The 15,105-nt window shown below is 34.8% G+C and overlaps 1 protein-coding gene across 1 annotated transcript in view; it reads right to left on the bottom strand.

The window, feature by feature from the left end:
• LOC589658 (beta-1,4-galactosyltransferase 5) overlaps window positions 1-1,525 on the bottom strand; it is a 35,301-nt gene extending 33,776 nt beyond the window's left edge. The window contains exon 1 of the mRNA XM_011683295.2: window positions 1,274-1,525. The gene's annotated coding sequence lies outside the window, so the exon portion shown is untranslated. The remainder of the gene's footprint in view (window positions 1-1,273) is intronic.
• Window positions 1,526-15,105: the final 13,580 nt, after the last annotated feature.

Genomic DNA, 15,105 nt, shown 5'->3' with positions numbered 1-15,105 from the left:
TCCTTACTTTTTGAAAAGCTGCGGGTTTACTCCAGTATCTCAGATGCTAAAATAAGTAGGTCATTCTGATTAATAGCTTATAAATTACCCGGTGAAGATGGAGGGAGGGGAGGGGAAAGCAACATCGGCACCATAGCAAATGCCCCCGCAATGGCTATATACACGTTACATTGCAGTCTTAGTCGAGTGGTTGAAGCACCTGACTCGAAATGCAAAGGTCGTGGTTCGATCCCTGAATTAGGGACCTGGTAGGATGTCGAAAGCGTGTGTGTTAGTATTTGCCCTCATGGTGACCAAATGGTAGAAATACTCCCCAGGTAGTGGAGATGGTGCACATTGAGTGTGAATGAATCCGATGACCAGGGTTATGACTTATGTAAAGTGCTTAGAGACGATATTCCGTATTAAAGGTAATATACAGTTTTGGGAAATTTTGATATATTTGGATGCCCCTGTGGATGTATTATAAGCACTAGAATATCTAGACCCTAAAACCCTTCTGCTTTCGAGAAAAATTGAATATAAAAATTTACCCGTGCTCCCGTTAAATGTTGATGAATTTCAAATAGCGCCTACGGCCGTACAATGGTAACTGCGACCATGAAAATTCCAGAATATGTAGTTGTGATATATAATTTCAAAACGGGAATACTTAATGGGTCGATTTGAGTCAAGAAATATTGTTTTATAGCTTAATTAATATCTTGACCTTGAGGAGGAGCTATACAACATCAAGAGTTTATTATTTACAATTTCATAACTTAAGACTCGATTCCAACCGCGACAACGATCACTGAATATTGTAGGATTGCATATGTTCATTTAAACCAAATTCATGACCCCATAACAAAACTTTGTATTACCTTTAAGCGCTATACAAATTCAGATTAATATCGTTCAGCACTGCCGGGTACCTGCCCCCCCCCCCCCTAGCTCATTCATGTTAAAAAGTGCAAAGCGTACATCCCGGCGTGCGTTGAATAGCGTGCGAAACTATTGTCCATGTCCATGCTTCTACATGGTCTACTAGCACCAATGTCGACAAAAGGACGGCATGAAATGTATGATAACATATCAACGCCTGTACTTTTAGACATATTATCATGCATATAGGCCTATGGTTTTTGACCTAGACTATCTGCCCATAATTCAAAAGGTGTTAACAAACAAAAAAAGTAAAGAAAAATTGAAAATTAAGTTAATCTACATCGCAATTTATAACAAATGAAGGCACTTTCCATGGCACAAAAAAAAATCATGAGTCGTAACTTACCGATTAATGACTTCTAGTTTGCTTGGTACTTCATGTCTCTTAAACTGACGGTTTATTGTATCGTTTTCTCCATTCACAGAGCTTCGCAACAGTAAAGAATGGGATTACCGCAGAGAGTTTTTATTCAGTAATTTCGCCACCACCTTATCTTGTAAATGTAACACAGAATCACTTACGATGTAAATTTTGCCATTTGTAAAGACAGTAGTGTGCAATTTACCAAGGAAATGAATTTTTGCAGCTCGCATTCGTGCGCCAAAACTACAGGCCTTTCAGCACAGCATTCACAATATGACATGTATACATTCTGTGTGTGTACCTATGAGAGTCTGTGTGTGTGTGTGTGTGTTATGGACTTGCGTATGGGGCACCGCCTTAACTGAACAGTCATAGCTCGCATTTATCTATTTATTATTTATTCGGCACTTAAGAAATATAACAATAAAACAATATAATCATGATAACACTTATATTTTTGATCATTTCATATAATTAAGACTTGCAACTAAGTGTATCGTATAAAAGGAAGAAGGAGGAGATACGATTAAACCTATTAAAATATAAAAGATAAACTATTGTGTGTCTCTAGATGTTTTTCAAAAAATTAACATTCCAAAGTCAGTCCATGTCTGCAATGTCGCCTTCGACACCGTTAATCACACTATCCTTTTGAACACACTTAGTTCACTTGGTGTCAAGGGTGAGGCATACAAATGGTTCAAGTCTTATCTGTCATACCACTCTCAGATCGTTTGTATTAATGGTTGCAAATCAGTTGCTTTGCCTCTCTCTTGTGGAGTACCACAGGGCTCTGTGGGCGGGCCTACTCTCTTCTCAATTCATTTAATTGGATTGCGACAAGTTTTGTTACAAAATGGCATAGATTATCATATTTATGCAGACGATATTCAACTGATGATTTCCTTCAATTCAGATCAAGTCGCTGCAGAACGAGCCGTTCATCGCCTTGAATCTTGCATGGCGTATCAGGACAATTACCCCCTGGGCAATCACCCCCCGGAAAATTACCCCCCGGAAAACTACCCCCCAAGGACAATTACCCCCTGGAAATTTACCCCCCGGAGAATTACCCCCCGAGGACAATTAACCCCAAGGACAATTACCCCCCGGAAAATTACCCCCCGGAGAATTACCCCCGAGGACAACTACCCCCGAGGGCAATTCCCCCCCGAGGACAATTACCCCCCGAGGACAATTACCCCGAGGACAATTACCACCCGAGGACAACTACCCCCGAGGACAATTACCCCCCCCCCCTCGAAACACCATTACCGCGGCCCGAGGACAATCACACCCAGGGAATTTGTAACACTGTGACGTATAATGCGAGCTCCTCTTCAAATTGATATTTAGAGAAAATGTCATGAACTTTCATTTTCTTAGTTATTTATGACGGAATAGATTTGTTTCGTACAGGGGTTGTGTATAAATTATATTTATATTCGTAGCTCACATTCAAAGCCCTCGTACCCATCTGCCAAATCTTTTTGCTTGACGTACATGTATCCTCCTAGGAGGAGATTTCACCCACCCCTCTCGCTCTGTATCCATTCCACCTTTGTGAAGTTTGACTTAATATGCCACGTGTATTGAATCAAATTCAATTGCCAGAAGACGCATGTATCAAATCGAATTTAATTGCCAGAAGACGCATGTATCAAATCAAAGTACGGAATTTACATTTCTTAGAAATTTAACAATAACTTGCGCGCAGATGAGTACGCGTTAATACAGCTAGTCTCCCCCAAAATAGCCCAACAAAGAAATTAGGATGTAAGATATCATTATTTATGCATCCTCTGTAACTTTTCTAATCAGCTGGTCGTATATTTGTCTTTGTATGTATAATGGGCCCTCATCTACGATCTATTTCAAAATTAAGGTTCTCTTCATGTTTATAAATGTAATGTAATATATATATATATATATATATATATATATATTTCTGTTGTCATGGTGAACTAAAATATGTTTTCTTGTACTGTAATTTATTTTGAAATAAAAATTGCCTTCAAGTTAAATATATGGTATTTACGGTGCCATATTAAAAGAAAATAAGTATCCGCACTTTGGTACATTCAACTCAATGATTTTGTAATTCCAGAGCAGCGTTTTTTCAACTGGGGTGCCGCAAGAGAATGTTAGTTACATGACAATTTTTTTTGGCAAACGTTGATTTTGTGAAAAACAAATATCAGAAACGGGTAGAGTATTTATTTTCATGAGAAAATAAAATGTAAACAAATAATAAAATGTCTTTCTTCCTCGCTCGCTGACAATATTTTGCGAATATATATCTTTTATTTCGACATTACATTGTTACCACACTCATCACAATTATAAACATGATGAATCAAGGCAACGAGAGGCCCGAATATCCTCATATTCGTGTATCAAGGTCATGACCGAATATTTCACTTTATATTCGTGTACATTCGGCGGTGAGGCGCCCGCATACCTTAAATCTGTGCTAGTGTGTTGATTACAACATTATGTTTTACCATTTTGAAAATGTCTTGTCCTTGTTTTTCTTGCTCGTTCACTAAATCAAGAAACAAATGTGCCCATACGTGTGTACATAGCACTTGACGAGTGCCAGAGTGATGCAAAATAAATAGTTTGTGAAGAATTTAAGATTGGGCGAAACTTTTCATTTCTTAAGAGGGCATCGTGTCGAACAAAAAGTTGAAATAACGCTGCACAAGAGAAATCCTTCGTAGAAAACAGTAACCACAGTGTTGTTGCATACATTATAGCTAAAGAAAAATGTGTAGTAATGAGGAAGATCACGCACAAGTATTTGAACGAATGTGGGTTCATGCACGGGATTTTATGGGCTCGTAGCCTTCACAGCATCTGTCAACGTGTCAGATCGTCTTTTGCTATTGAATCCTGATTGTCCCCGGGGGGGGGGGGGGGGGGAATTGTCCTCGGGGCGGGTAATTGTCCTCGTGGGGTAATTCCTCAAGGGGTAGTTTTCCGGGGGGTAATTGTCCTTGGGGCTAGTTGTCCTCTGGGGGTAATTCTCCGGGGGGGGGGTAATTTTCCGGGGGGTAATTGTCCTTGGGGGGTAATCGTCCTCGGGGGGTAATTGTCCTCGGGGGTAATTCTCCGGGGGGTAATTCTCCGGGGGGTAATTGTCCTCGGGAGGTAATTCTCCGGGGGGTAATTTTCCGGGGGGTAATTGTCCTTAGGGGGTTATTGTCCTCGGGGGGTAATTCTCCGGGGGGTAATTGTCCTTGGGGGGTAGTTTTCCGGGGGGTAACTTTCCGGGGGGTGATTGCCCAGGGGGTAATTGTCCTAGAACCCTTGCATGGCTGATGCTCATGATTGGATGCTCGCACGTTCCTTGAAATTAAATTTAGACAAATGCAAATTCCTTATATTTGGTTCCAAAGTACAGCTTAGTAAAGTTAATATCAATTGCATTTCATTTTCTGGCCACATAATTCACTTGTCACATTCGTGTCGCAATCTCGGTGTTATGTTTGACTCACATATGACAATGTCTGACCAAGTTTCTAATATTTGCAGATCAGTAATAATTAGTTAATATCGGTTTTATTCGTAAATATTTGTCCAAGTCTGCCACCGAAAAATTAGTACATGCTCTGATTTCCTCCCGTCTTGATTTTGGCAATGCCCTCCTAATCAATCTACCCCAGAATCTACTGTCCAAACTCCAGAAGCTTCAAAACGCTGCAGCTCGTATTGTTTCTCTGACCACCAAGCGTAGTACCACATTTCCAGAGTTTTGCAGTCGCTACACTGGCTCCCAGTAAAAAATCGCATTGTTTTCAAAATTTTGTTGCTTACCTTTCATTGCGTTCACGGCTCTGCTCCTCAATACCTTATCTCTCTAATCCAAAACTACACTCCTGCAAGACCTCTACGCTCATCCACTTCCAATTTTCTTGTGACCCCCAAAATTACCAAAACGTGGGGGAAAAGATCATTTGCACACTCTAGTCCTAAATTATGGAATGGCCTTCCTGAAGACATCAAAAAATGTTTATCTTCTGATTCTTTCAAAACTCATCTCAAAACATTCCTTTTCAAGTCTTGATCGTTTTTCCTGTTTACACGCGCCTTGAGCACTCCACAGAGTGGATTTGGCGCGATATAAGTTACATTATTATTATTATTATTCGTAGGCCCAAGGCCAGTCAGACACAACGCCGGAAAACCGAGCACGAGCAATGAATTAAGAGCCCTCAACGGTCAATGCGAGGCAACTTTTTACGAAAGTAATATTGAAAATCTTGCAAAGTCAGCTTGATATATTTACATGATATATTATACATATATCTCTCCTTATTTAAAAAAAAATGCTGTTGATCAATAATCTTAAAAATCCTTGAATGAATCGTCCCATAATATAACTTTCAAATTACAATTTAAAAATGGATATACCCATATTATATATTTAACAATTGCTTGTCAATGGAAATACGAATGTACGAACTAAATAACCAAAGGAGAGGTACGCACAAAGATGGTGGACTCAAAGATGGTAATAACAAACATGGTGTTAAGCATCTCATAATTGTTATATTATTATCATTATTATCATTACTATTGTCATTACAGTATTAACTGAACACAAATTAGATTATAAAGAAATATGCACGCACAAAAATACAGGAGTAAAAATATAATAGAATGGACTATGTGATTCTCTTCGAAGTTGTTACAAACATAGTTTGACAAAAAATCTTTAAAAAATGTTGGACAAATCATCTTTACAAAAAAAAAAAAAAAATAGATATCATGTTCGTAAATATCATTATCTACACACATTTCATATTTCATATTCATATTTATTTCATTTCCAACAGAAAGGTAATCAAAGATTATTACATTTTATTTCATACATAATTCATTTTTTCAAGAAACTATACAAATAAACTTTGCACATAATACAAATATTACAAGAAATTCTTAATTTCTGAGGAAATGGGGGGGGGGGGGGGATCCACTAAAAAGCAGTGCTTGTAGTTTGTGGATCCCTCAGAATTGTTTACCTAAGGTTGCTTTAAAGGGCAAGTCCACTCCAAAGACAACTTACTTTCAATAAAAACAGAAAAATCAGACAAACCAATCAAAATAAGTTTGATCAAAGTCCGATAACTAATAACAAATTTATGACATTTTAATGACATGAAAAACTTTAAAAATAGCAAGACAAATTGCCAACTCGCTCATGAGTCTGTGACGTCATTGCATCACTATCCACTCATTGTTTTCTTTTTATCGAGAATATAAAATTTCCATTTCTCCTCTGAGAATCTTATTTCATCACACCAGCAGCCACGTTATTTTGATAGTAACATGTTTTTGTGGGGATGCACTAATATCGAGTATTTTTTTTTAGTTAAATCATGAAAAATATGAAGTTTGATAAACAATTTTACAAATCAATGATTATGAATAAACAATATTCAGAAAACAGAATAAATTATTCAAAGTTCATGAAAGATTTTATGAAAGGTCATGCACGCAATATGATACAAATCATATATCCTACGCAAAAGGCAAGGGGAAATCAATTTTTTGGGGACGAAAAGGGAAATTAATGGGATAAAAAATATATAATGCAATTGATAAATAGTGAGACAATGACGTAACAAACTGATAACCAAACAGGTAATTTGTGAAGTGATTTCAGTTGTTCCACACTTTTTCATTATTTTTCAATTTGTTTTCAAAAACTCATTGCATCCTCAGTAATTGTCTGTTTTTTGCTCCGTCTCTCTTGTTTTCTGCATCTATTAAAATCAAATTATTTTTGCAATGGACTTAGCCTCGAACACAAATACAAAGGCCCGAATTCTCAAAGTAGTGTATGTAATCCCAAGCTTTAAACCTCCATAATAATAATAATAATAATAATAATAAAAATAATAATAACAACAACAATAACAACATAATGATATTAAAAATAGCAACAACGATAATAATAATTATAACAAAATAATAACAATAATAATGAAATGTAACAATAATTTTGATGACCCTACGAAGTATCAATGTTATTCTTCCTGACAGTTCTGCAATTATACTTATCATAGCAATAGCCAGATACCCCTTAAATACATCAGGGGGTGTTTCATAAAGCCGTTCGTAAAATTACGCATGACTTTACGAACGACTTGTATATGAAGTGCCAGATAGGATGCCCAAAGTTTTTTCTGATATTTTCAATAACATCAATTAAATTATGGCAAAAAATACAATTTGCATTAAAAATGTTTGTTATCATAAGGATGTTAATCTACATCTGCACAGTTCAACTTTAGTTGATGTATTTAAAATCATTGAGGATCCCATTTGGCTTTTCATCTACAAGTCGTTCGTAAAGTCATGCGTAACTTTACGAACAGCTTTATGAAACACCCCCCTGGGCGGAGATTGGCAAATGCGGATTAATGCCTTGCCAAAGGATGTTAGTGCCAGACTTGAATTGGAACTTCCAAGCCTAGGATTGAGAATCGAGTGCATAAACCAGTATATACCGCTACGTCTAACAGTGTTCGCGCTTTTTTCTTATGTCGAACCTAATGGCATCAAAGCAGAACTAACGCCGAAGAATAAGTGCAGGTATTCTGAAAAACAAGATGGATTCCTTCCTTTTGATGTTCACTAAATCTTACGAACGTGTTCAAAAGATATATTAATGAAGATATCTTGGCATGATGTAAATCCTTTTAGCAAGACATATTTGTGCAGATAGACTTAGTGCACCAATTCTAAAGAAATTATCCCGGTAAGAAGTTCATATAGGAATAGATGACAGTACCATAAAAACAGAGCAATTAATGATCCATATTGTAATTCTGATTAAATAAGTAAAGAGAAGGGAAAAACTCCAAAAGCAAAGAAAATAAAGATGAAGATATCTTGGCATGATATAAAGCATTTTAGCATGACATATTTGTGAAAATGTGATGTACCAGGCGGAGTTGTTCATGTGTCATGCACCAGGGAATTGTAAAAACTCTATGTGCGATTTGTTTAAAATGTGAAACTGTAATTTTGTTAATGTGAATATTTCTCTTCTGTCAATGTATAACTTCATTTGCAATTATAATTTATATGAACATTTATTTATTACTTTGCATTGAAACGTTAGAGTTTACTTGAAAATGTATACAGGCCTATGTGGAGATTATTTGACATTATGTATAAAATGTCATAAGTTATGTACAATTTTGTTTATGAGAGAAGAGAATGAAAACCTATGAAGACAAAAAAGAAAGAATCACCATCATCACCACCACCACCATCGTCACTACCATAATCATCATTATCATTCATCATGACCATCCCCATAAAACCACATCATCTTTATCATCTTCATCATCACTATCGTTCATCATCATCATCATCATCACACCACCAACATCATCACTATCGTTCATTATCATCATCATCATCACTATCATTACCATCAAATCATTATCACAATGCGCTCATTCGGTCTCAATCTCCAGGTACCCATACAATATTTCAAGGAATGCAAAGACTGTATCTTTTAATTTCAGTTTCGGTTTTTTTTCTTCTTCAAATTTCACATTAACCCTCATTACATACATCATAAAGAGTCTCCCTGACGGCAATCAAAATATACAAATTATTCTCTCATTAGGTATACAAAATAATACATACAATGATTTCAATCCATGTAAGTAATGATATATTCAATATAACGTACGGAGATCCGACGGAGATATACAACAGTTGCATACTATTTTGATTGTAATCAGACGAATATAAAAATATTTGCAATGAAATAGGGAAGGTAGTAAAAAGCAAGGCTTGTTAACTGTAAATTACATATTTTGCATGTTAATTACGTGCAACCACAAAATTAACAATTATAAAAAACGAGAGAGGCAAAATAAGACGAAAGACTTAAAAGGATCCGGTAACTTTGTCTCAGATTCTGAAACAAAATCCTGGATTTAGCTCATGCTGCAATGATAATTATAAACCTGTAGGTCAGTCAGGAACCTCTTTTACAAGCCGATCGCCTGTCTGATTATCAAGATATCTAACATTGGAAATCGAAATTTTGCGTTTGCCTAAAAAAAGGTTTTCATAACACTACAGTCTAATGGGGAAAACGAGTATGGTAAAACCGGTCACTCAAAGATTTTTACTTTTTTAAGGCACTTCTTGATCATTTTGAAGCGCAATTTTTATAGGGCTTCAAAATTACACCATGTCCCAGACACTGATAACACGTAGGGCCGTGCATATCAAATTTAACAATATTAAATGATGCCTTTAAAACAAAAATAGAGCAGTATGTATCAGGAAGAGGTTCTCATCTTTTCTTTATTAAAATAAACAAATTGGTCTAAAAACTAGTCGGGAAATAGTGGGGGAAAAACAGCATAGAAAATGTTTTTTTGACTAAAAAAAATATAGAGGCCTATGAAATATTTTCCCTTCTATCTGTCATTCCAATCCTTGCTTTATGTCTATCTGCTCTTTTTCATGAGGAAATGAAGGGAAAATAGTTTAGTTTTCTAGGAAATACCTTGGAAATACTCTCACTGTATAGAGAAAAAGAAACAAAAGTATACCGTCCGCAAGTGCACCTCTATCCCTTTTTGGGGGGAGGGGCGGGGGGTGTTGTGTGCAAAATTATGTTCCAAAGTAGATTAAAATCAAATGATTTTTTGCTTTCTTTTCTTGAATTAGTTTACCGTTGTATGCCCACAATTACTTCGATTTCGCTCAAATGTACCAGAAGTGTCGCTTTTGACAAACAATATGGTGCCTTATCAATGTAGAAACAATGTAGAAATTCTACAAACAAATGTAGAAACAATGTAGAAATAATAAAGCATCTTAAAAAAAAATGAGAAGAAAAAGCGTATTGCATTTAAAAACAATATTGTACATAATATTATGATAATGATATCAATATCAATATCAATATCAATATCAATATCAATATCAATATCAATATCAATATCAATATTGTACATAATATTATGATAATGATATCAATATCAATATCAATATCAATATCATCACCAAAAAAAAATACAAAAGGATCATGACTGTAGTAAATAAAAATAAAATTTTGAGCTTATTTTGGTTACTAATTCAGGATCCCGTAACGCAAATGTATGCAATCAATTGCAAATTTGCGACAACGATTCTGATTGGTAAAGGGCAAGCCTTTTCAACAATACACCCTTGAAACGGTGAGCTTGGTTGGTAATTGCGTTTTCGCGATTGATTACCCACTGCCTTATTCCATAAAAATTGTTATCAATAACAACTGCCACATAACTATGACTAATCTGCTTGCAGCCAATCAAATGCAAGGCTTTCAGTAGCTTATAACAATTATCGTAACATATTATTGAAAACAAATTTCATGAAGAGGCCACCGATCCGAGCTTATATAATGTATTTAGTATGTCATTGTCCCTTGCATCTTTTCCATTTTGGATTCCAGGGCAACTTCTGGATGTTTACAGAGATGTTGGTATAGAGGGGATGAAGCTCTAACGTTTGAGGTTCGTACTTCAAGTTGGATATTCCGTCTGTCGGCATCCGTTGTTTAAAAGCCTTTAGGAGACATACCCTGTGTCAATAGAAAAAAAGAAGGAAAAACCCAGCATAACCTCCAACTTATCACTAACGCTTAGTTCAATTCAACGCAACTTATACCTTTTAGTTGAAGAAACAATTTTGTGTAAATATACGTATACATATACATCTTACAGCGTCATTAGACGGACATAATGAAAAAATAAGCCAATAGACATGGTCTACTTTTTTTTAAAAGCTTTTTTTGCCTTTATTCAGATATTCATAATTATACAAATGATGAATAGAAACACACTTGTTCTTACAGTATAAACATACATATAGTACATTGTCTCATACATTATAAACACAGACATATTAAAAAAAATATTTTCCATAATTATCCAAACTAATATAGTACACATTCAAACAAGTGTACAGAATGTGCTCCAATTCCTTTAAAAAAAGAAAAAAGGTGACGGTAATACTTGGATACAACATTATAAAAAGGAACAATTTTTACAACATAATATGCAAATTAATTAGTTCAATATAAATTAAGCAATCTTAACAAAGATTTTCTTTTATAAACAAAAAGTATAAGGTGAAGGTGCTGCTTCATAACCCATGGTACATTTTTCATTATAACTATATAAGGGTCCTGTATCAGTGGAGGTCTGTAACTATACCGTTATTTAAAAAAAAATAAAAAAATAAAAAATAAAAAACAAGCAAACACGATAGCAGATTAATGTCCGGATCGATGGGAAAGTGAGTGAGTGAACAGGAAACAAGAATTACAATATATATACAATCAGTTCCCCTGCCTTAAAGGGTAAAATTTTCCCATTTTTGATAATGTATTGGCAGTTTGCTCTTTAATTTTGCTTTTTCATGTTCAACTTTTTTTGAGTTCTCTACAGCCTTACATATTTCTTTACTAGTTGGGAACTTGTTCATTTTTACGATTACTGTAAATCATATATTTGACCATAATCAATACATGATTTAACAATATATTATCTTTCATATTTTTTCTGAAACCAAGCAACACATCAATCCATTGCATATTAAGAAACTGAAACATCTTTAAACTGTTTCTCATCTCATTCCATATTCTGGTCCCTTCAGAACATTCAAAGAAGATATGACGATAGGTTTCTACTTCTTTTCTACAAAAGGAACATAAATTTGACTGTGTTAATCCAAAAAGATACAATTTATCGTTACAAAATATGATGTTATGTAAAAGTTTATACTGAAATTCTCTTAACTTCCCATCTAGAGTGGAAAATCTGGGGATTGAGAAACATGTTGTAGTTTCCGACTTATCTAGATTTAAAGCTATTACCTCTGGATGTTTAAAAGCAAATGCATCTTGTATTATAGCAATAAAAATGTTATAGAGCATTTTGGAAGAGACAGACTCAAAATAATACACTGTTTTGTTAATGATAAAGTTAATGTTGGAAAGATCAACAGTGTCATTTAGAGTATCATCTCTCCCTCTGCAAATTCTCTTAATCTTCCATGCAGGCAGCTGGCAATTTGGTGTATAGATCATTAAGAAAAAACAGATCGTCTACATTAAGACCTTTCCTTATGAAATAGTCCCCTGATCTCATATCACCTTCTGCATCCGTCAAATGTTTAACTTGAAAAATGTTCACATGAAATAATTTTGCATTAAAAGGAATTATCCTACCTTCAATAAAAGTATTGTTAAAGATAATTTGATTTTCGTTATGTGTTTCTTTTACAATATATTCCTTCTCCTTTAGATAATTCCAGATGTTCAAAAAATCCAAGTATAGATTGGGTGCCTTAATATTGATTGTTTTGGGATTATAATTGCAAAAAATATTAACTTTCCTCCTACCGTTCTGAATAAATATTCGAAAAATTGTTTCCATTTCATGTCATTATTGCCACCAAGCAGTTTCTTAATCCACACTACACGCTGTGCATAGATCATGTACTTGAAATTCAACATTTTCAAACCCCCTTTATCATAGTTCAAATATAAAATATTCCCTTTTATCTTATCATGTCCATTCCATATAAAATTGAAACATATCTTTTCAACTTCCTTGAAAACACTTGGTGGTACCGACATTATAGAAGACACATATAGTAATTTAGAGATTGCAAAAACTTTAACCAATTGAATTTTCCCAAAAAGTGTTAAATCCCGTTGCTTCCACCACCCTAACAATCTTTTTATTTTGCTCAGTATTTCCTTATAATTCATTTCTTCTTTAACATTAATATCCGAAGAGAAGTATATTCCAAGAACTTTTACCAGAGAAACCATCTTACCCAATGTTATACCGGTCAAATTTTCATTACTGTGACTAGAAGAACCAGGCTTCATAATTTGTGTTTTGTCCCTATTAATTTTTAATCCAGATACGTGAGAGAAGGAATTTAATATTTTTTCTAAGATTTTCATATCTTCTGTGTCTTTCAAAAAAATTGAACAGTCGTCCGCGTACATTACTATCTTCGTCTGTATATTGCCTATCAAAATACCTTTTAATTTTTGTTCATTGCGAATAACCACTGCTAATGTTTCTATGATTAACAAGAATAAATATGGACTTAAGGGATCTCCTTGTCTTACTCCCCTGCCTATTTCAAAATAGCCTGTGGAAAAGCCCCCGTTCATGACACAACAAACTACATTTTTATACAATACTTCTATCCATCTACAAAAATATGGGCCGAAACCATATTTTTTCAGTAAGAAATTCATATATGAGTGTGAGACAGTGTCAAAAGCTTTCTCGAAATCAACTGTTACTAGAAAACCTTGTACCTTGTATACCTGTGTGTAAAATATGACATCGTCAATAATTCTCACCGCTTCTCCTATATTCCTACCAGGCAAAAAAACCAACTTGATCTACATGTATCACCTCTTCCAATACATTCTTTATTTTTTCCGCCAACACTTTAGACAAAAGTTTATAATCCACATTAAGGAGGGTAGTTGGTCTGTAATTGCGAATATATAAAGGGTTTTTACCTTCTTTTTTTATTACCGTTATTACACCCTGTTTCTGTGTGGTGGACAATTCACCCTTCTCAAAGGAGGCATTGAAGGAGTCCAAAACAAGGTTCCCTATATCAGGCCAAAACATACGATAAAATTCCACTGACAAACCGTCGTTCCCAGGCGATTTGTTTAAAGACATTTTATTTAACATTGAAGTACATTCCCCAAATGTAATTTTCTCATCACACGACTTCTTACTAGATTCACTTATATTTAAGTGAGACATGTTAAAAAAGAGATCATCTTTCCCATCCATCTTTTCATTTTCTGAGTATAGGTTATGATAAAAATGTTTAATTTCTTTTAAAATTTGTTTTGGATCAGATGTTTCTTCATTCTTACCATCTAATTGTAATTTGTCTATAAATGTTTTTTTCTGATTGGATGCCAACAGTTGTTTAAAATATTTTTCATTGATTTCACTTTCTTCAAACCATTTTGCACGCGATCTAACTTTTAACCCGACTACTTTCTGATCATATAACACTTTGAGTTCCTTTCTCTTTGACTCTAAATTTTGTAAGGTATCATTATCTGGAGAAATAACCAATGAAAGTTCAAGCTTTTGAATATCTCTCTGTAATTTACGTAGGTTTTCCTTCGTTTCTTGTGCCCTACCTTTGGAATAATTCTTTGTTTTTTCATGAACTTTCATTTTAACGAAATCCCACAGGACTCTGGCGTCTGTAATATATAATGTCCAGAACAAATATTTTCGTTAATAGCGAATAACGTGGAGAGTATATCGGTGAATGGGGTTTCGGGCTTTAATACATTCGCAGTTATTTCCCACTTGTTTTAAATGTGCTTAAACTCACATGTAATGTAGATTATTATATACCTCATCGAATACGGGGTGCAAAAATTCTAGCAGCCGACATTACAAAGGTCTTATTTGAGCGCATATCAACCAATGTCCAGAACAAACTTAAACGGTTGGCGCATATGATGTCTAGAGTATATAGAAGGGGTGGGGGTTAATACATTCGTTGCTAATTTCCCATTTGCATTAAATGTGCTGAAACTCACATGAAATGTAGATTATTAAATACCTCATCGAATACGGGGTGCAAACATTCTAGCAGCCGACATTAAAAAGGTCTTATTTGAGCGCATATCAACCAATGTCCAGAACAAATAGTTTCGTTAATAGCGAATAACGTGGAGAGTATATCGGTGAATGGGGTTTCGGGCTTTAATA

The sequence above is a fragment of the Strongylocentrotus purpuratus genome, unplaced genomic scaffold (assembly GCF_000002235.5).
Source record: "Strongylocentrotus purpuratus isolate Spur 01 unplaced genomic scaffold, Spur_5.0 spur5_scaffold_18, whole genome shotgun sequence".
NCBI classification, from domain to species: Eukaryota; Metazoa; Echinodermata; class Echinoidea; order Camarodonta; family Strongylocentrotidae; genus Strongylocentrotus; species Strongylocentrotus purpuratus.
This window is presented reverse-complemented; position numbering and strand designations above follow the sequence as displayed.